Source organism: Anas platyrhynchos, chromosome 18 (genome assembly GCF_047663525.1).
Source record: "Anas platyrhynchos isolate ZD024472 breed Pekin duck chromosome 18, IASCAAS_PekinDuck_T2T, whole genome shotgun sequence".
Taxonomy (NCBI): Eukaryota; Metazoa; Chordata; class Aves; order Anseriformes; family Anatidae; genus Anas; species Anas platyrhynchos.
In genome coordinates, this window is record NC_092604.1 from 13,655,395 (window position 1) to 13,677,500 (window position 22,106).

At 47.0% G+C, this 22,106-nt stretch overlaps 1 protein-coding gene and 2 long non-coding RNA genes across 7 annotated transcripts in view; 2 read left to right on the forward strand and 1 right to left on the reverse strand.

Moving 5' to 3' along the window:
• The window catches only part of PBX3 (PBX homeobox 3), a 111,927-nt gene that overhangs the window by 59,168 nt on the left and 30,653 nt on the right, over positions 1 to 22,106 (forward strand). The gene's annotated exons all lie outside the window — the stretch shown is intronic.
• LOC113845455 (uncharacterized) lies at positions 740 to 2,312 on the reverse strand. Its single transcript, XR_003501023.3, has 2 exons — positions 2,169 to 2,312; positions 740 to 2,043 (listed from the first exon to the last, which is right to left on the reverse strand). It is a non-coding gene; the product is annotated as an uncharacterized lncRNA (long non-coding RNA).
• LOC139999034 (uncharacterized) lies at positions 2,091 to 10,769 on the forward strand. The gene is made up of 2 exons (XR_011804021.1): positions 2,091 to 9,029; positions 9,437 to 10,769. It is a non-coding gene; the product is annotated as an uncharacterized lncRNA (long non-coding RNA).

A 22,106-nucleotide genomic window follows, 5' to 3' on the forward strand; every position in this document is an offset into this window, starting at 1 on the left:
CTCGTTCCATGCAGCACCGGCAGCGTTAGCTCACGGCCGAGCTTGTGCTGCTGTTGTGCTTCACGCTGCACGTCCACCTCCTGAGGAAGCCTCTGTTGACCCGTGAGGCCGCTGCCTGGGGCTCCGAGCACTGGAGGTGTAGAAGTGGGGTCAGGAGACGTCCCGGTGCGGGACAGGCCCGGTCTGGGGGCACTCCCCAGCCTGCCCCCAGCCGCGGGGCACGGCCAGGCCTCTGCTGAGGCATCTTCCCCGCGCACCGGCCTGCAGTTCTCTGCACTTGGAAATAGGTGCCTGTGACTGCCACCTTTGTATTTATTCCAGTTAACACATAAACCCTAATTACCCAGATCCCAGATCCCAGAGCTGGGAGCCCATCAGTGTGGGCGACATGGCAAAGCCGGGCAGCCCGAGCAGCGAGGTGGCGGAGATGGAAAATCAGTCGGGGGCACCAGCGGTGAGCCGTGTAGGGGCTGGGGCCGGCCCGAGACCTGCTCGTGGTTCCGAGAGGTGCGGGCACAGCCTGGGGGTGAGCCTTGGGCCAGCCCTCTCCCCTCCCAAGCCCTGCAGGGGCCACGCACAGTGTCCCAACGTGCGTCCCGACAGAAGTGCCCTGACCCCCCCGGCCTGACGGGCACCTTCCCTGCTCCGCGCCCCGCAGGGCAGCATCCTGGCACGCTCCGGGATCCTGGCAGCGATCCCAGCACTGCGCGCGTCCTCCTGGCAGATTTATGGGATGGAGATCAAGGCAGGGTTTTTAGGGCGGCCGGCACAGTGGCAGTGTCCAGGAGCTGTGCCACGGGGAGGGTGGCCACCAGCCCTGCGCAGCCCAGGGTGCACGGGGTTGGCACGGATTGTGGGGTGTGGGCATGGGGCGCAGCGCACGCAGCAGCAGGGGAGTGCAGCATGCTGATGCAGGGTGTTATGATCAGAGCATATGCTGGCTATTAGTGTGCCTTTTATTTAATTTTTTTTTTTTTTTAATACAGTTTACATTGCTAGTGGCAGTGCAGGCTTAATTGCTACCTTGCCTGAATGCAGCTTAGTTTTGTAGTTACTCAAGCAGGAGGTTTTTAAAACTGTGAAATAGTTTCCCTTTCTGCATGCCCCCAGATCAGGTAGAAAATGGGGAAAGAACTGCTAAATGATGTATTTAGAAAAAGCTGTTCTACAAGAGTATTTGAAACATTACAGATCTGCCAGAAGGTCCATTAACATAAATGTTTAACTCAGACACACACAAACTTATGTACCGAAATGAAAATGTTTCATGCATTAATTTGCTGCAGAAGGTACTAACATAACAATTAGAACAACATTCTGCCTGCTTATACTTAAATTTCCTGGGGCACTGTTTCGGTGGTAATGCATAGCGTTGATGTAGTATCTCCTTGACTCTTTGCGCAGCACCCCACAGCACCACCACTGCGGCTCCTTGTGCTAAATCAAATTCTTACAGTGTTACACCCGGTATCGAAGGGGCTGGGAGAGGCTGGCAGCAGCGCAGGGTTTTGGGAAGGGTGCCCCCTCCCGCTGCTGCTCACCCATCACCAGCCTGCGTCCCATGCTCCCGATGTCCCACACGATGCTGGTACACTAACAAAGGAACTGCCTCTTCCTTCGGCTTGCTTTGAAAGCGGATGGCAAAGACAGATAAATTAAAGCAGAGGAACCATCGAGCCAGCTAGCGTAATGCTGGGCTCACTTCATTAGCGCTCCCGATTTGGTTCTCTGTCACATCCACTGTTTTTGCTGGGCTCAGGGCTTTTCCCGGCCCCGTGCTGCAGGACGGCCTGCCCTCTCAGAGGGTATCTGAGTGCTGAGCGCTCTCAGCGTGCAAACGCTGGCTTTGCTCGTTGGAATATGGAAACACCGGGGGCTTCCAGCCAGTCCCGCAGCTGATCGGGAGCTGGTTTTTGTTGCTGGCGTGCTGCTCCCAGTCACATGGCGCCGCGCTGCAAACCCCGCAGCAGCCGCACGCCGCCGAGCGGGGTGGGGGAGCAGCAACTGCAAACGTTCCTCCTCCGAGCAAATGCTTGTCCTAAACTGAGCACCGTAGAATAAAAATGGAAACATAAAAATAGCAGTTGGAAAGATAAAACAGCATTTATAGTACTAATAAAACCGTTGTGGCTTCCACAGGAAAACATGCTTTGTAACCTAATGCTTACCTGGAAAGACTGTCGAGTTTCTGAGAGTTATAGCTGTTTTTGTAAGAGAAGCACAGAGATTTGCTTCAGGGCTGAGTGATAGATTCTCCTGCCTGGAGCATCCCAGTGTGTTTATACATGGCTTGTATGGCAGCTTTCATAAGACATTTACCCCATGATTTGCGATGAGCTTATGTGTGAATAATTAATGGCAATTAATCCTTAATTACAGTAATTAGGCAAGTCACAGGAAATTAAGCTGCAGCTGGAGAAGACCATGCCTGGGAAGAGAGGATTGGGGGCTGTGTGAATGTGCCATTCACTGACAACATTACGAGGATGAGCAGTATTCAGCAGCTTTGGCATTTCTATTGGCAGCCTTGGGTAGGACAAGAACGCTCAACATTAGCAGCAATCTATAGTTGTCTACAAGAGTTTTTAGTTCAAGTGCCAAAATGTTATGTTGCATATGGTGATTATCTAAGTTTATTGGTTGCCATAATTCAAATGGGTGTAATTGTTTTTGGCTTGATAGTGACATTAGAAACTGAAGCTTTTATGCGTTCATAGGTTCTGCTGGCATCAGCTATGGTTCAACTTCTAGAAACAATTCATCCAGGTTTGCAATTATGAAAACAGATCCTTCAACTGCCTTGAAATAAATGGACAAATTCTCAATATTAAAAAAAAAAAAAAAAAAGACAATGGCAGAACTGGCAGTTTCTTAGTTGAGGAGCTAATTGCTTTACTATTAGCTGCCTTCTCCATTAAAATGAGGTTTGTGCAAGGAACAGTGTGTGCAAAGTGTCTGCTGGCTGGTTTGGGCAGTGTAACCAAGTGGGAGGGAAATGGAAGTGCTGGCAGGCGAGAGTTTGCAGACAGAAAAGCCTCATCTGAGAACATCTCCTGCTAATCCTGAGCAACTCCATTGTACTTGAAAGCAGATCTGTGCTAGAAGCCTTTTGCTCTGGGCAACCCACAGCGAGGCTGTTTTGCAGCTCAAGAGCAGCAGCCTTCCCCATCATTAATGTGCAAAGTTTTTAAACCTCATGATTAAACATGTTTCAGTAATTTACTAGGGTTCCAAGTGGCGATGTTTGTGCCAGCAACAATCTGGGGCAGAGACATGGAGGGAAGCACACATTAGTATCAATGAAACCTACAAAAAGCAATCAGTAATTTATGAGCTTATGGAAAAATGCCCACATGTTCTCATCAAATTATAGGGTTCCTATAATTTACTCAGTGACTACAAGGTGCACGCTCCCAAACCTGCTGTGGTGTGTTAACTGAACCTCTGATTAGATTTAATCCAAACAACTAATCTGTTAAAGGGTCCTGAATAAATAGGCGATATGGCCAGGCCAGGGTATTATTTCAGACTAAGACGACAACCGATGAGGAGGTCAGCCAATTACACGCTAAAAATGTACAGTAATCTGCTGCAGGTCAGGTACACGTACAGCTACCCAGCCTAAATGCTGCATGTGTGCCTTTGGGTGTCTGCACAGTGCGAGCATCTAGCAGGGGAGATGGGAGGAAGATCTCTTACGTTTTAGAAATAAAAGCCTGTAGACAGATGTTTGTGAGATCCGTACTTGCTTGTGATATGGAAACGTGTAAAAACTTCAGCTCTTTGTATGTGGGACCTAGATCAATTTTTAATTTACTTGTACGCATGGATGACTCATTTGAAAAAGAAAATTGTGGCATCAGAAAAAAAAAAAAGACATTTCAGCGTGCATAGGTTGCTGCATTTATCTGTTTCTCCTGCACTTTGGAGTGGAAATAAGTCACAGTATCTTAATAATGGTCTTGATTTTATAAATGATTTTTCCCCTTGAAATAAGCAATCCATTCATTTTAATATGTAGAATTGGTTTGCTAGCAGGGCGACAGTTTAAAAAGACTTCCAACTGTGACACAAGTGCAACCATATTGCTTCCTATTACTCGCTAAGGTAGTTGTTTAGAAGAGAGAATGTTCTCCCTGGAAATGTTTAAAGTGCTGTAATTTTATTTAGGATAATGAGGATTTATAACAGTTTTACCATATGAAAACCTGCCTTTAGACAGAGCGAAATAGGCGGTTGTGGTTATTGAGTGTGCTAGTGGTGGGGTTTTGTGCGTGGCAAGGCGAAGGGAGGTATTTGTGTCTGGGCGTGCAGCGCATCCGTCACCGGGCCCAGAACATTCCCCGCTGCCGCGTGGGATAATTCATCACGAGCATGTATGGATTTCTCCGCTTTAATCGCTCTAGATGTTAATTAAAATCCCGTTTTATAGAATATTTTAATTTCGAGGTTTGCCCAGCTGTACAGCCTTAGCTCCGTTCTTGGGATAGAGACGTGGAATAACAAATAGCTGAATTCAGCCTAGGTGGGAGTTCGGGGGCAATTCCATCCGACGGGAGTCGCGGGCAGTTTGAGCGCCAGGGTAAGCGGGATGGGGACTTCGGCGTCGTGTGCTGCCTGTCTGCTCTCTGTAAGGTCGTCTACATTTATTCTCATTGTTAGGCCTTTAAAAGATTTTACCTCATTAAAAAATGTTTTCCTTCTATTACTAATAATGCTGCCGATGCGATGTTGGCCAAGCTGAGCTGGCACCAGGATGCTGGCTTAACAGTACATTTAATGCCCTGTTTATAAATATAAAGAAGAAGGAATTGAACTGTTACAGATTTTATCAGGTTTTATCTCCTCACTGAAAATCTTAGCTCTCAAAACATTTCTAATTTCCCTTATTTGAAGGCTCAAACAGTTTCAAATTACTGCCCGTGGATTGTTCTTGACATCGAGAATGGTAAATTTGAGCTGTGGAAACGCTGGAATGTGTGGTGTGTGCTTTTCCTGAACAAGGGAATTCAACGGGTAAATTACAGTCATTTACTTGGAGTGTAATTTACTGAGAGCCTTTAGGCAAATGCAGGAGAAAGGACAGCAGAACAGAAAAAATAGCTAAAACAGGGGGCTCCCCCTCCCTAGTCACATGAAATACAATCTATATTCACGTGACAAGGATAATAAAAACTTTCTTATTTAAAATACGTATAATTCATATTATTTTTTCAAATCATAAAGCGAGAATTTGTAAGTATGACTGATTTATGTGAAGATAAGATTTTAAATCATGCTAAATTATCCACACATCTTCTTAGCATTGTATATTTTGCATACATCAGTATCTTCGTGCAATCATCCCGTATTTGAAATTGATAAAACTGTTAATTTTATGCCTAATAACAGACCAAGTATCTGAAACTGTCATTGAGCTAAATGGAAATTGCTGTTTTCATCCTATGGAAATATTAAATATTTAATAAATTTATTTTAAAAAATGTATCTAATGGAATCTGAAATGGTGATATGTGCTTGAATTTTTATTTGAAAGTAGAGCATAAAAATAAACAAAAGTGAATGAATACTGGTGTATTTTTTCTTCGTTTAAATGGTTAAAATATGGTAAAGAAGTGGCCAGCGTTTTGTAATCTCTAGGCAATGCACATGTCGAATAATTCTCAGAAAGTATTCTGACCAAGGCTTTCCATGGCAAGCAGTGTGCATTGTAGTAATTGCTAAGCAAACAGAAGGCAGTGTTGTAAAGTGGTTTTGTATAGCATATTGTAATTTGACACTTAAGTTGTGCCCTGCATTACCCTGTGTCATAATTGATGGCTAAAGAAAAGCACATGCTATGCTAATCCTTTGTTAGAATAGCTTGTTAAATTGTGGTTGCCAATTTAAAATAAACTATGGAATGCTTGTCTATATTTTAAGGTTTGTAGTCTACAGTTTTAAACAGTCATTTTAAAGCTGTTTTTCAACTTTATGTTGCATGCACACTATTCTGCCTTTGCACACAAGGTCAGCATGTTCGCTAGTTTAATAGCAGACCATCAAGAACAAAATCAATGAGCTGCATGTTTCACACTAGTATCACAAGGGATTTTCCCATTTATAGCACATTTGTGTACTGATCCCGAGTTTAAAATGACAATATTGATGCCCTATTAGAGCTGTGCCGAAATGGACATTGTGCAGTTGATGCTAAAAGTTGTCTGAACTTGCTCTTTTCTCAGACTCGTGTTCTACTTTTTGTCTAGCTTAACAAATATAAATAAGCCAAGAGAGCCTGCCTGCACTGGCAGCACTGGAGGCGCTGAGCTCCCACGTTGCATGTTTGCAATAGGCGGAATTTCTTGACTACAGATTTCAAATCAAGATCTTTCGTAGTTGGTGTGAGGAGGATTATGAGACTGAGTCTAAATAATCATCTCCGTGCTGATTACTGAAAATAAAGTGGCATTATTGCTTATGGATGAGATAAGGCAGCTCTGCCCTGGGAAGACGCAAGTGCGAGTTCTGTGGGAATTTTATGAGTCCTGGTGCGGTGTAATCAGCCGCCACCGGCTCTAATGGAAGGATAGCTCCGCGATCCGCGGGGGGAATATATCCTGCACCACGGAGAGGAAATGTGACTTCTGCAGAAGAAAATGATTTAATGTTGGTAGAAGGGTTATTCATTTATAAGGGATTAAAAATGACTTCAATATAATACCTTTAATTTGTAATAATGGTCTGCGGGGCTGTTTCCTGTCTAAAATAAACCGTTTGACTGGCATGTTCATTTTGATCCGTTCCCTTGTATGGTATATTAGAGGGGATAAAGGTATTATTTTCAGTTACCATGTTTTCAATTAAACCCGTGCTCGGCCGCTGGCAGCAGGGGCTGTCGGGCCACCAGCACCCCAGCCCGGGCAGCCGGACTCGTCGCTGCCCGGGGAATCGGGTGGCCACGCTGCCAGGGGCTGGTGGCACGGCACCGGGCATGATGCTGGCTGCTCGCAGCACGGTTGCTTCTGCTAATTGCATTAACAGCAGTAACGCAGGTAAACGCTGAAGTCTGGGGTGCACAGAATGCTTTTGGGTGCAGGGGACTGCAAAAAGAAAGAAAATAATGAAGGCGACTTGCAGTGGAGCTCTGTCCACAGCTCGCTGTGCCACTCGCTGTGCTGGAGATGGGTGATGCTCGTGCAGCCCTGACCCCAGTAGCTGCGGTCGCAGGGCTCGCCCTGCCGCAGCATCTGACTGCTGCAGCCCTGGAGCTCCCTCTGATACAGAGCTCCTTCACAGGGCCTCTTCAGGGTGGCTGCGCTCATTTTGGGCACTAGTCCTAGACAAAGAGGGATTGTGACTGCACTGCGTGCAGTCCAAAGGCACGCAGGTGACAGAACACGATCACCCTTACTTGAGTTACCAGAGGTCAGCCTGTGTCCTCTGGCAGCATTTGATTTGTCTGTTCGCTGGGGAACAAACAAACCAAGAACCAGCTCTGCCTGATTCAGGAGTAGGGGTATCATCAGTTTTTAGGATTTAATGATAGGTTTTACTATGCTGGATGCTGGTTTTGTTAAAGTTTCAGTTTGGGGCTCAGCAGAAAATCTCAGCTTCCTCGTCAAAAAAGGTTCGGTTTCCAGACTTTGCAGACACATGAAAAAGGTTGAAAAGATGACCCAGAGTCTCCCAACACAGGAGGGCAGATAAGCAGAGTCCGTTCTTATTACTGCTAAAATTCTCACGCTTTTTAAATTAGCACTGATGGGGGGAGGAGGAGAAAGGAATCTGACACATATTTCTGTGAGCCATAATATTAGCAGCTGGGAAAGGACAGCATTCTCGGAAGATCTGACCAGTGCTAGCATGCCTGAAAGCACTAGGCAATAAAGAAAGATTATGCAAAAACCCCCAAATTTAGAAAAAGGAGGTGTCTTTCTGTGTAACTAAAGAAGAAGCAGTAAAGAAAAAAAAAAAAAAGAAAGAAAAAAAAAACCTGCTTGAAAATTTACTTTTGTTACAGATCAAAAATATAATACAGTGTACTATCTGGTAGTAGGATACAAGGCGAATTGATCTGAATAAACATACCCAGCGTGGCTGTTGGAAAAATGCATGCTCTCATTGCAATGCTTGGTGCAAAGCACAGAGAGCTGAATCCTGCTCCCCTGTTTTAATTCTCAGGTATTTAGTGCAGAACGGCTGTCGGTTTACTGGGAAAGGAAAAGACAAAACAACAACAACAAAACAACAAAGCCAATTTCGATTGGAACAGGCGGGATTAAAATGCAGGATTATCCCTGCGCAGGGCTCTGTCGGTGTACGGCTCACTGACCTTTCTGCGGCACGAGCATGTGCAGGGTTGTGCTGGAATAAATCCCGCTGCCCCTGAACTTCTGCAGGCGCGCACAAAGGCGCGTTCCTGGGCAGTGCTTCGGGGTACCTGTGATCGGTGGCGAGGGGCGTGTGTGTACGTTTAATTCCAGTTCTCAGCCCAAACAGTGTCTCTGTACAAATATGTGCTTGGAAATAACATTCCTATAGGTTCTGGTGATATAAATAATGTATGTGGAGAAGCTCATAAATGTAAGCTCGAATTTTCCTCAGTAGTTTTTGTTCTCAATCACCTTGATGAAACAATCTTGAAGGCGCTCTCCTTTTCGTGGCATTTGGAATGAGTCCCTGACAGGCTGATTTTCCACCCCTGTTGTGATGCTGCTTTCTCTAGTTAATATTCCTCTGTAAGTGTCGTACCAAAGTAAACCAAAGGAGCCCAGCTCATGACACTAAGGCTGCATTTGCATTAATTATGCAGTCAGGGCTGGTGAGAAAATGCTGTCACAGAGAGAGAGGCAGTAAATGAGAACCCTCCGAGTGCGCCTGAATGAAGAGCATTAAGTTCATTTACATGGGAGCAGGACGAGCCGCTCAGCCTGCGAGAGGGAACAATGGCATTTCTCTTGTCGGCTCGCCCGCCGTTATTGTTCTGTGGCTTAATGACTTAAAGGCAGAGTGGTTGCGCTGACAAAAAGACAGCTAAGATCCCTTTGGTATTAATAGTGGCAATAATAATTAATAATATCCCACTAATCGGGAAGCACATGCCAGCCCCGGCTTGGCCTGACGGGAAGGCCGCGGCCTGGGCCGCCGCGGGCCCCTCGCTCCCCTCATGGGCCCTGCCCATGCCGGCCCCGCATGGCCTGCAGCCGGGCCGGGCAGCAGGGAACGTGGGGACACAGGGCCACAGGGACACCCGCACCCCGGGGATGGGTGTGCGTGGGGCGGGCAGCATGCATGGTGTGGGCACGGTGTGGGGCGGGCAGCATGCATGGTGTGGGCACGGTGGGGCGGCGGGGCCGGGGTGAGCCAGGCGCGGGTGGGCTCTGCAGGCACCGCCGGGGCAGAGTAGGGATCTTTTTGTGCATTTATTTTCTGGTGATTTTTCGTATGTTTCCAGTGTCCAAGGCTTTAGTGCCGTAGCAAAATTGCTCCTCCTGGTGCCAGGACAAATGGTTAAAAATGGCTCATTTCACCTCAGGAATTTCACCCCGTCTGCTGCCAAGAACGGAGGTCCCTGCTGACGGGGAAGTGCACCGAGCCTCCCTATCGCCAGCCCACATCCCAAACACTCGCTAAAATACCAGAGACTGCTTTGCCTAATGCCACAAACAGGGGACGTGAAATCATACGTGAAAATATTTACTGGCTGCTGTACCGAGTGTGCATCACACGGAGATATGAGCGTAGAAAGCCCCAGTGCCTGTGGTGGTGTGGTAGATGCTGACCCCCTCCGCGGCCCGCAGCGGTACGTGTGCGTTCAAACGAGGGCAGCCCCGCTCCCCGCTGCCCCTGTGCCCCCTTCTCCCACCCGTCTCCGTGGGTGTCTGTGTGCGAAATGCAGTTCTTGCATCGGAGCCGTGCTGACAGCGATGCCCGCCCTGTGCTGCATTCAGATGACACCTCTGATTTTGCAGTACTCACTTTACAGCAAAGACTTCTTCAGATTCTTCTTCTGCCGTCTGTGTATGTGTATGTATCATTTATAATACAGAGCGAAAGCAAAATTTGTGACCCAAACACTGATACAGCTATTGAAGGCATTGTATATGGTTTCTAAGGAAAAATATTAATATCTATGTAAAATACTAAAGATGTGATCTTTGGTACTTTGATATTAAAAGATAGATCTCCTGATACTGTATTACAATAAATTAGTCTGGGACTTTTTTCATCAAAACATGGAGGTTTCTTTTAAAGTTCAAAACTTGTTGTCGTCTCTATTTATCTTCAAGACTTTCAGACACTTTAAACTGCAGTTGAAATTTAAAGTGACTTTTTTATTCATATACTGACATAATTTTCCTTGGAATGATTTATATTTCAATAATAGAATAATAGCTTAAATTATGTTTTGTATTCTATGCTTTGGTGTCATTCTGGGCAGGAGGTGTCATCACAAGATAAACTTTCACATCTGAGAGTCAATAAATTGTGCTTAAGTAGTCTAATGAAAATATTGCAAATGACTATATAGAGTTATATACAGTACAGATATGCAGTACAGATACATATATATGTTTAACAAAAGACTGTGTTTGATCATATGGTGTCATTAGCTTTGACACCATTGCATGGTACCAGTTTACAGTGATATGACTCCTATAATACTATATCATGCTTTTATCCACTAAATAAAAACCTGCCCTATGTTTTATTACAAAGTAGGTGGCCTGGAGGAAAAATATATGTATTCTTTCCTTTTGGAATAAAATATGCATTTGGGCTTCTCATTTCATCTCCAATCTGTGTTATTCCTTAAAAATGCAGAACTGCCTGAAGTCCTCTTTAATATTTAATTCAACAACTTTTTAATCTGTCATTATGCTGTGATGAAGTAAGCATCAAGTGTCGCTGAAAAAGATTAAATTATACTTGGAAATAGGAATTGAAATGATTTAGGGTTGGAGGCTGAATATTTGCTTTGCACAAGTAATAATAGTAGGAGCTTGGGTGAAGCACAGGTTTGGATCTGGCTCTAATGCCTCTGCCGATCCTCTCTCCCTGGTGGCTGCCCCTTGATTTACTCTGGCACTGCCAAGCTTTATTTGATTTAAATGGAGGTAGGAAGAGGAAATTCCACACTGCAATACATTAATTACTCTCTGCTACTTCTTACACTGATTTCCTTTTTCTCTGTAAACATCATAAACTCTGATTCAGGCAACCCAATGGATAGCTGTTTTGAGCAACCCTATAATTTCTTGTTAACAAGCTTATCTTAAAATGGAAAAGCAGGAATAATTAATATCTACCTCTGGAAGAATGGATGATGTGAAACAGTGGAACACTTGTTCCTGTCCATTCATGAGGGATGCCCCCATGTAACAAGAGGACTTGTGCCAACATCATCCAATTGCTTAACTTAACGCTTTCACTCTCCCTTTCCCTTCTGAAGTCGCCTTTGAATTTTTCTGCTGGGGTTGAAGAGAGGAAAGACAGTGCAGCATCGTGTGGCAACTGCAAGGCCTTTGGAGATTCAAAATCTGCCCTATGTGAAGTCAAAACAGCACTGTTTGTGGTCCCACTTTGAATAAAAAAGGTATCTCAAAACACAGTTTACTATAAACTGTGAGGGAGAAGAGCTAGGCGGTAGGAATACTATGGAAGCTCCTTCAATGGCTGGCTACCTGTCTGACAGGAAAGATGCACTTCCACTACTTCAAGATTTAGTCCAGAGGCTGATACTTGCAGTCCAGCTTGAGAAATGAGACCATGCGATTTGTTTGCAATTCTTGCAAAACTATTCCTTCTTATATACAATATTTTAAATAAGAATCCTTTCTCTCTTGTCCAATGCATTATTTATAATTATTCTCCCTTCTTTGCAGAAATGGGAATATCTATATAAATAATTTATTGCTGTTATTAATTGGGGAACACATGGTATTTTTATACAACTTGTGTTATCTTACGGTGGTTCTGACTGCGCCAGCAGCTCTGCATCTATCTTACACACCAGGTCTTGGTCCCGTTCTCCCATGGCAGATGCTCCTTGCCCTTGTGTGCAGGCACAATGTCCCTGCCATCCCCGGCTCCTTTGTGCTCCACTTCCCCGAGCTCCCCACTCTGCTGTCGGCCCAGGGTCTCCTTGGGCTGGGTGGCCCCGCGGGCTCGAGCACCCCGGTGCAGCACTGCTCGGGGGCACGGCTGGGCTCGGGCTGCTCCCTGCGGGCACTGGGTGCCAGGGGCATGGCCACCCGTGCTCCCCTCCACTGGAAGCTGCCGGTGCCCGAGTGCCGTCCTGGCCTTGTGCAAAGGTGAATTTTGTCTGGCAGGGACAGAACTTTGTTCCATTCAAGAAAGATGTATAACTTACTGTCAGTGAACAAGCCTGATGTGTGTTGCTGTAGAGCTGAGCACCTTTCAACCTCTTCAGACTGTAAATTCTGAGCAGCTGATATTTGAGTGTAATTCCTCTCAAACTGGCATTATTATTTGATTGCAATGAATTACCTTTTTTAGAAAAAATCATAAGTATAAATTCACTTGACTGATCCTGCAAATTATTTATGATGTAGTGTTTTGGTCTAGGATAACCTTTTAAAATAAATCAGTTTTTCAATAATAGTTCAATGTTTGCCCACCTAATGGTGTTCCCATTAAGATCTGCATTTGTCACCAACCTGCCTTTTCAGCTCGTGCAGGAGACAAGTTACCGCCCCTAAACCCACTATGCTTGTAGGGTAAAGTAAATGCATGTCTTTGTAGAAGAATAAATAAAAAGAGCAAGCTGAGTCAATAAGCGGGTTCAATTCATGCCTCTAGCAATGGCGGACAGCTCATTTTGTAGATGTGGGTGTTTTGTTTACATTTATAATGCAGCTTTATTTAATGCTGACAGATATAGCTTGTGGCAAATGATAGTCAGAATGTATGAGCAGTCATAATGCTTCTGTCTTCTTATAGTGTGCTGCTGAAAATAAGCAGTTCACCTCTGTTTTTATTGAGGAAAGGATATGAGACAGCTATAGCTTCGTGAGGCTATTTATTGAGTTGTTTTACTAGCTGTGAACATGCCGCTTTATAGCAGTTGTGAAAATGGACTTTGCTAGTGTGTGGGAAAGGAAATAACATTGCAGTATACAAGGGTAGTAAAAAAACCCTCTATAAATAATTTTTCAGACTGAAGAATATTCTCATTTAAGCAGCTAGAGAGTCTGGTGATTTTTGCCAGATGCCAGCCTTTCCTGGAATGGTATTGGGTTACAATTGCCCTATCAAACGCTATTAATATTTTAATGTAAGAGAATAAAATTTAGATAAGTCTCTTCAAGCTGAGGTGTTCAAAAGCTTTGTATGGAAAGTTTTTTGCGGTTGCCGAATTCTGTGTATTTACAAACCCATCCATATTTAATAGAGCGGTGTGATCCTTAGATCCTCGGGTCTGGAAAGAAAGCGCCTGCCGTCTTTGGCAACGCTTGCAAAACGCAGGTTTAATTTGGGCTTGACGTGACTCTGTGCTTTATGCTGATGCGCAGGCCATGCGTGGCTCCCGCGTGATGAATGCTCACATGCCGGGTGATGCAGGCGAGCCGTCTCCGCGCTCTATTTATAATGCCAGGAGCCGGGGCTCCGCATTCAGGTGGCGCTTCGCAGGCACAGCTCATGCCCAGGGCCCCGAGGGCGCTCTGTGGAGGGCGGCCGCTCTGCTCTGCGCACCGCCGGTGCTGCGTGGGGCCGGGGTGGCCGCCTGGCAGCGGCTCCCACGCAGCGAGCCCACGGCCGGGCTCCCCGGGGCGCTCCGTGGGTGCTGCCCGGAGGGGCTGTGGCAGTGTCCGTGTCCGCGGGGTGCTGCTGCTGTGTGCTGCCCGGCTCGCGCTGCCTGAGTCTTAAATATATATGGTCCGGTGTTAAGGATTAGACAGGATTTCAGGAGTTCACTGCCTTTTCTATTTTTATTCACATGTTCAGCAGCAGCACGGAGGGGCACAAATCATTTTCATGTATGCAAAAATAATTTCGAAAATGGTATTAGTCTCAGCAGGTGAGGCCTTTTGTTTCTTCCATGTTTATGTACAAATTCCTAGGGAACACTAAATATTAAATTGAAATAACCCTCCCTTATTATTACACAGCTATGGATTCAATTTAATTCTCCTCAGATAAGGTTTTTCTGGACACGTATTTGCAATTGCCTGTCCTGTAAATACAGTTCAGGCTAGAGCCAGTGGCTCATTCCTACCTGCCTTTTCTGCAGGAAAGGCGCTGTATTTATGTGCTTTCAGATTTTTTTGGATGTAGACACTTTCCTTCTCATTCTCATTATGTTTATGGATTGCAAGAGTGCTGTAAGATGTCCCCCTTCCCCCCTTAACTGGCCAGAGAAATGGGTTAATCTCTCCACAGAGCTATTCCTTTACTTCACCACCTGTTTTCAAATCCCAGTTACCAAAGGAGGGAAAACAGAGAGCCCGATCCGAGCCTGAAGGCTGCGGGGATGGAGAATCCCCGGCACTTATTGCACACGGGGGCTAAGGCTAAAAATAAAGGGTGAAAATGAGGAGGAATTTGCCATGCCTGTGTTTTGTTATGGCTGGAAAACAAGATAGCTCTTTAAATTGCATCACTACCATTTGTGTTTTATAGCCACCCAGGATTCAGACATTTGGTGCTGTTGTATAATGGCTTCTCGTGGAGAGCACAAGGACTTTAAAACCTTTGCTGTCCTTCTCTAGCAAAATACCCCAGAGATTCAGAGGTGAGACTGTAATCTGCCAAAATTTTACATTTTATTCTTTGCACTGAGGAATTAGTCTAATTTTTATGAAAATAAATATATGGTCTAGCTCTCCTAATAAGACTGTCTCCACTGTGTTTAAGTAATAATCATTTATTGTTTAAATACAGTAGAGGCTGTAACAAAATGCTGTCAAGAGCCATCACACTCATTAACCTGCCAGCTAATTAGCCTCCTCCTGCCTGATTGCTGACAAGTTCTTCAATCTGAACCTATCGCTGTTGTGTCAGCACTGAAGCACCAAGCGAAGTGGAGGAGGGCTCCATTAGATGTTTGCGAACAAAGTCTGTGCATTAAAGGTTTGTTTTCTGCACTCCAACAAATGTTACAGCATTAATATTCTCAGCTATAATTAAATTGGCAACTCTTAATTATGGTAATTAGTGCATTAACCATATATTTCCTAGCGTCACTCCCAGGCGAGGCTCAGAAATTCAAGATGAAAGGCGAGGCGATGCCCACTGCCCTTCTGAGCTGCCGTGAGCGGAGAGGTCGGGGTCTCTCCTTCCCAGGCAGGGCAGCAGAAAGAGAAGCCACAGAGCCTTGGCACCACAGAGCTTGTGCTCAGCATCATGGAAACACCTGTAGAAATACAATGAATGCAAATGTCGTCACCCAAGTAGTCCAGGTTGTAAGACAGTGCTTTGGCAGGCTGTCACAGCAGCAGAGCAGAGCAGACTGCCCATGCTGTGGTCTCCCAAAATCTGTCATTGGTCACTCAAGTTTTCTCTCGTAGAGAATTCAAGAAATGAATATCTCAGTCTCAGTTTATTGCCTTTAATCTTCTGTTCACATAACAAACCAACCTGTGAATTGCCATAATTTGCATTATTGTGCCAGTATTTGAAGTGCCCTAGCAGCAGGTTGACAGTGGGATGCATGTCCCCTGTGGCACGGAGAGTCACTTGAAGGACCCGATGGACAGAGGCGTGAGCTCAGAAGATCTCCAGTCTGTCTGTGCTGCCTTGTGGCACTGTGTTCAGAGGGGAAACAGGTCTTGTTTTCCACATGGGAAAGGAGGACAGTGCAGGGAGGGGAGCCAGAGGAGAGGTGAGCAGAGGACACTTTTCTGTCCGTAGCACCATGCAGCACAAGGCTGATTTCCTGAAAAAGGGAAAACTCCTAACGTTGTGGAGTGACCTAACTACCTCTGGTCTTCCTTTCCATTTGAAGAAACTGAGGTGTGGGGAGAAGTGGTTTGTCTAAAATCACACTGCAATTTTGGCATGGGGTTAGGGAAGGAGCTGTGTGCCCCATTCACCTCCCAGCTCCTGCTGTAGCGCTCCTTTCCCTTGCCCAATATCCAGATCCAGTCTGGATTTTGCACTACGTGAGCCTGGCTGGTACCTGCTCTGTTTACGCTGGCCGTGGTGGGAATGCTTTGGAAATCAAAGCAAGGTCAGTGCTAAATGTTGAACAACCAGCAAGTAAAGGGCTGGTACTGATCCAAGCTAAATTGGAGACTTAAAGATCAAATAAATGTAAGACCAGATCCCAGCACTGAAAGTAAATTATCCCAGCAAGGCCAGGCAGGAGGTTCTGATGAACCTCAGAGCACCTGCAAATGACGCTGCCCGTTTCTTTGCATGCAGACGCACCAGGCCAAAGCAAACATCTCCGCTAGAGTCGTGCAGAAGGGAATCTTTCCAATCAGTCCTGAAACCTGTCTCCAGGTTTATTGCCTTATTTCAGGGGGAAGAGAAGTTCTGTCCTGATGTTTCTGGCGTAAGACAGCAGTTTTTCAGGCAAAGCAGTTCTTGCTGCTTTCAAAGGGGGAAAAGGTGTTACCTTGATATTAGCGTATTTTCCCTGCCTAGCGCATAATAATTCTGTATGTATATAGTGAAAACAGAGATAACCCAAGGCAAATTTAATTTCAGATTGGGTTTTTGCTTAATGTATTATTCATAGTATTATTTATATCATCACTTAGACATATCCCTGGCAATAAATTGAAAACTTAACTTTAACAATAACGGTCACCTCTGTTTTGGGGTGGCGGTGGGCTGGCAGCCGGTGGCTCCACTCCACCGCGCTGAAAGGGTTTTAATAAGAGAGGGGGCTGGGGGAGGGGTGTTTAATGAGGGGCTGGGGGGGTTGTTTTGCAGCTTTCTTTTTCCCCCAACATTTTTGCTGCATGACCTGGTTTTGCATTTTTCTGCATCTCTGTTCATCTAATTAGGATGTTCTAAAAAGACCTGGACCACTTATTGTACAGAACTGTAGCCTGTGGGTATTTAATAAGGAGCTTTCAGTGGTACATTTGCATCTTTTGCTTGGGGTCTGAATAGCGAATTACCTTAAAGATCATTAGAAGCGCTGCTGTATTGTTAAAATCAGGCCACGATATTCTAATGACAGTTTAAAACTTGAGGCATTCCCTATAACACAGTTCGCCCCGGCATAATTGTGTGTTGCACGGCTGACCCTGCTATAAGCTGCCGACACTCCCAGCTCCTCTGCCGCGTGCTGCTGCCGGCAGGTAGGTTTCCACCCAAACGCCCAGCCACCTAAGGAGTGCAGCAGTGACAGCAATAACAATGAGCATTTTGCTTGTTGTGTGCACTCAAGTGTGCGGCTGTGACACTGTACCCACAGCCTCGCAGAGAAGAGAAACGCAATTTGGAGCCAGTGAGCAGAAGGCCGTCAGTGCATCCCGGCCCAGCGGCCCGGCCCGGCCTGGACATGGTGCCTGCCCTGAGCCACGCGTGGCAGCGGCCCTGCCGCCCTCGGGCACTCACTGGGCATTCCCAGGCCTCGCTCAGCACTGCCGGCCATTGGGGTGCTTCCCGAGCTGCCTGCACCAAGCAGCCACGTGGGCTGGGACAGCAGCAGCCGGGGCTTGGGCAGCCCCGGGGCGGCCGGGGCCAGCGGGAGCAGCACAGCCACAGGGACAACAGCCTGAGCCCCTGCCCCAGTCCTGGTCCCAGAGGAAGCCCTCTTGCTCTCAGCTCTGTCCAGTTGATATTTCCACTCTTCACGTTTTGTATGGGTAGCCTTTGGGGCTGTGCGGGTCATGAGGCACAACTTGGAGGAGTTTCCCGTGCATCAGCCTTGCCAACTGAGTGGAAATGCCCATGGACGGTTTCCCTTGCTTTTATTACAGCCGAAACAAGTGGTGGTGTTTGTGTCCGTCACTGGAGATGTACGGCCCTTATGTGACATTTCCTAGCTTTCTGCTTATTGCTTCCTAGCAACAAAGGTGGCCCCCAAAATCCCTCAGCCGAGGCTGGGCATTCAAAGGGGCTCCAGCGAGTCGCTGCGGGTGGCTGGTGCTCTTCTCCACACGTAACCCATCCCTTTCTGTAAAAAGGAAAGTTTTATTTCCGTATTCTATTAACGTTGAACAATCCAAAGATGATGTCAGTAAATAATTGCCCCACACCCGGCGGGCAGCAGGGCAGAAGCTTTCCCCCCTGTTCCACAGCAGCCAGCCCTCCGCTGCCGGCCGGGCCGGGCCCTGCGTGGCCGCGGTGCTGGGAGGTGCAGGGCCCGCGGCCCCCGGGCCCCCTCACAGCGAAGCCCGGTGCTGTCGCTTCTTCGCCCTTCTTGCAGCGCTGTCAGGTTAGATGTTACAGAGACCAAAACCCTCTTTGTCTTGAGGAAACTGCTGTATTTGTGGCTGAGAGGGGTGGCCGAGCAAAGCCCGAGCGTGTACTTTTCCTTGAATAAATAAATGCAAGCGGGGGAAGCAGGGCTCTGATGAAGTCCTGTGCTGAAGAATTACACTGAGAAATGAGCTACGTGCAGGTGAATCAGGTGCTGGGGCAGGTGAATGCTTTTAGACGCTTTCTAAGGTTAAAACTGCCAGGAGTAATCTGGTGGTTTGGTGGAGGAGCTGTTTGTGCAGAGAAGAATTTCTCTTTAAAAAATTCAGTGTAACCAGCATTATTTTTTTCCTCTGGGATCCCAGACAATGAATGCACAGGCCTGTTCATTAATATCAGTTGTCTTCTGCAGGGAGTATCCAGATTTGTCGTGCCAGGTTTTAAATTTTTAATGTATTACCAGTTCTTACGCGGAGCAGGCCTTTTCTTTGTTCTTTTTTTTTTGTACTAATACTGTTTTGTATTCAGCCTTGCTCTCGTCTGATACATCTCTTAGTGTCCCTTATAAAAGCTCTCCCCTGATCAGTGCCTGTTAGGTTTGACAAAGTCAGTCTTTGTGAGTTTCTACAAATGCACGCTCCCAATTTTCTTTTCGAGAGCGGTGGGTGCTGTTTGTGCAGTAATTGCTACATGCAAATCTGCCACGGGTTTGGCGATGCTCGTGCTGTGGCTGCGCGGCGTGGGACCCAAGGCTGCGGCGTTCGTCACCGCTGCGCGCCCACACAGCAGCCTGGGACGGGTGAGCTGTCACCTCCCCGGCCAGAAACAGCTCTGAGCTCGAGGGAAGGAGCTGCAGGAGCAGAGCCCCCAGCCTCCACCCCTGTCCTCCACCCTCCCAGCAAAGGGAAGTACATCAGGTGGAGAACGGCTGAGAGGTTTTTTTAGCTTTTATGCTTCAGAGAAACTTTTAATTCAGTCTCTTCCCCCATAAAATACTCCCATGTGCTTGCTGAAGGAATGCCTGAGGAGGTGGCGTGGAGGCTGTGGGACCACGCAGCCCTCGCTGGGCTGTGCTCTGCTGCCCCGCTGATTGTGGCGCGTGCTGTGAAGCCCCCCTTGGGCGTGTTCTGGGCATGATGTGCCAAGTCGGACCAGACCACGCGATCTGCGTGACAAACTGTAACTCTTAAAAATCATGCTCATAAACATAAATAATTAATCACATTATAGTTTTTATCATCCTTTTCCTTCCTAGCAGTGTTAATAAGTAGCTCATCTTCTAGCAGCACCTGTTAAACCCAAAGCTGTCAGTCTTTATTTTCCCCAGAGAGCCAGAGAGAAATTTGTTATGCAATAATTTCTCTTTTACTTTCTGATGTGACTTCAGCGTGTTTTCTATTGATCTGTGCATACACAACACGGGAGATCTGTGTCCTTTATCGGCCTGTTTGGTGCAGGCACTCAGCCACGCTGGCACACCATGGGAGGAACCGGTTGCACCCATCCCTCCTCCTGCCCCAGCTGGAGCCCCCCACCGCCAGTGCCCGGAGACCTGTCCTGGTGGGTGGCTCTCACCCGCACCCCCTGCACCATAAGGCCTCTCGTCTCCCGGTGGCCCTGGCCTGTGCCTGAGGGCCACGGTGACTCCGTGGGTGCTTTGCACATCACGTGGCAGCACGGGGTGGTGCGAGGGGCTGGGCAGCTCTGTGTTTCGGCAGCGCATGTGGGCCTGGAGCTGGGCTGCCCGGGAGAGGATGTTCACGCATGGCTGCACCTGCAGCTCCCTCACATCAGGGATGGAGCTCACTCTTGTCATGTTCCTGTGCTCCTGGGGTCTGTTGGCCCCTTTGGGCTCAGGGCTCTTTGCTCAGTCGGCCATTCCCTGTCTCTGCCCACGCATCTTGGCTGCGGATGCCCTGCTCCACTCGGTGCCAGCAGGAAGATGCTGCGCAGGGCTGTGGCTCCTTCAGCGCTGTCCCTCTCCTCTTCCTCAGTTTACAGCCCTGAAATTCCAATTTAATACCCATGCAAAGAGGGCTGCAATAAATCTTGTAGTCAGCATTAAATATTGTTTGTTTTAGCTGCCTTGCACTTCATGTTTCCCCTTTTAAGGGGAGAGCCATTACGAAAGGTTAGATTCACAGTTAGTGGCGCTTTAGCTCTCCCTTTTGAATCAGTGAGGTTGCCGTTTTATTGCTCTCTGACTTGCACTTCAGTGATGAGAGTAAACTAGCATCAGATTAAAGGTCAGCAAATCCCATCAAAGAGAGGAATATTAGGGGCACAGATAGTTGGAGAGGCAGCACACCACTGGGTATTGACAGGGTGATTCCAGGGTATCACTCAGCAGAATTATAGCTGCCCAGAGAGTCAGTACTGCTTTAATGAGCCTGTGTGAAGAGGAAGAGGGTGGATTTATGTAGTTCCTCATAATTTTCTGTAGAGACTGTTATTGCAGACATTCTGTAGAGTGTTCTGGTCTTTCATTTAATTCAAAGGTCCTGGAGCTTATCCATCCAAAGATTCCTTTCTGTTAGCTGAAATCAAAGCTGACATCTCTGCCTTTACCACCTGAAGTACCCATTCTGGGAGAGGGTTTTCCCTGGCAGGTCTGAAGTCCTCCGAGCGGTTAACCTGACCTCAGGGTCCCACGCTGGGTCTCCCTGGCCGTGTATGTCTCCTTCAGACAGGTAGCTAAAATGATCATTTTTGTTTAGTTCTGAAACGGGTGTTAGAAAAAGATGAGAATTTACAGTGTGTTTGTCTGTGATTTCTGGGCTGGGAATCCTGCATAGTTTCTGTCCCTATCAGGTAGGTATTACACTTAGTGCATGGTTTGCATGAATATCTGTGTGCTTTCCTTGCTTTGTTGAAATGCAATTAAATAAAATGCCGACAGTACAGAGAAGGGATGTGCCTTGCACAGCCCCATCAAACGACAGCGAGGTACATAATGGCGTGTAAACCTCTGCGAGAAGGAGAACCAGGAGAGACAACAAAGTCGGCAGCATTTATTTCTGCTCCTTCCTCTCCCTTTGTTGCCAGTATATCAAGCAGCAGATCTAATGTTTATGCTGGGCAATAACAAAAGAGTTCCAAACATTGTCCAAAAACAGTGCATTTTCTCTGAAAACAGACCAGCTGGAGCACTTCTCTCTGTACCTAGTGACATTATAAGGCTCACTTGGTATTTATACAGCTTTTGTTTACAGCTTGCTAAAAACAACAATTTATGAGCAACTTTACCGATCAGTTTAGAATCTGTTCAGTTTTATTACCCAGTGTAGATATCCATTTATGTGATTTATTGCTAGGAAATTCTACATGTATAAAACTTTGATCATATTTTTACATAAGTGTGTGTTTTTGCAATGGTGAAGCGAGACCTCGTTCTCCTGATTTACCGCGGGGAGCGGGCCAGGCACCGGGCGCTGGGGGACGCTTGGCACGCGGCACAGCCACGGCCCCGAGGCGCCGGCAGCAGCCCTGCACTGCGGGGTCTCGGACCATCCTCGTGAAGGCGACGTCGGTGCTGGGCTGCCCCAGCGCCCCTCAGAGCAGCGTCGTGGGGAGCACGCGGCGGATCGGATAGGCACACGCTGCGCTCCTCGCAGCCCGCTCCATAAAGCCAGGCTATGTCCCTTATAATAACGCAAATAAAACTTTATGTCATGCTGTTACATGCACGTGTCCTGACAGCCGCGGTGGCCCTCGTGCCGTGCTAATGCTGCATGTGGGATGCAGCCGTGCTTTGTGCTGCGGCGCCGTGCCGGGGCCAGTCC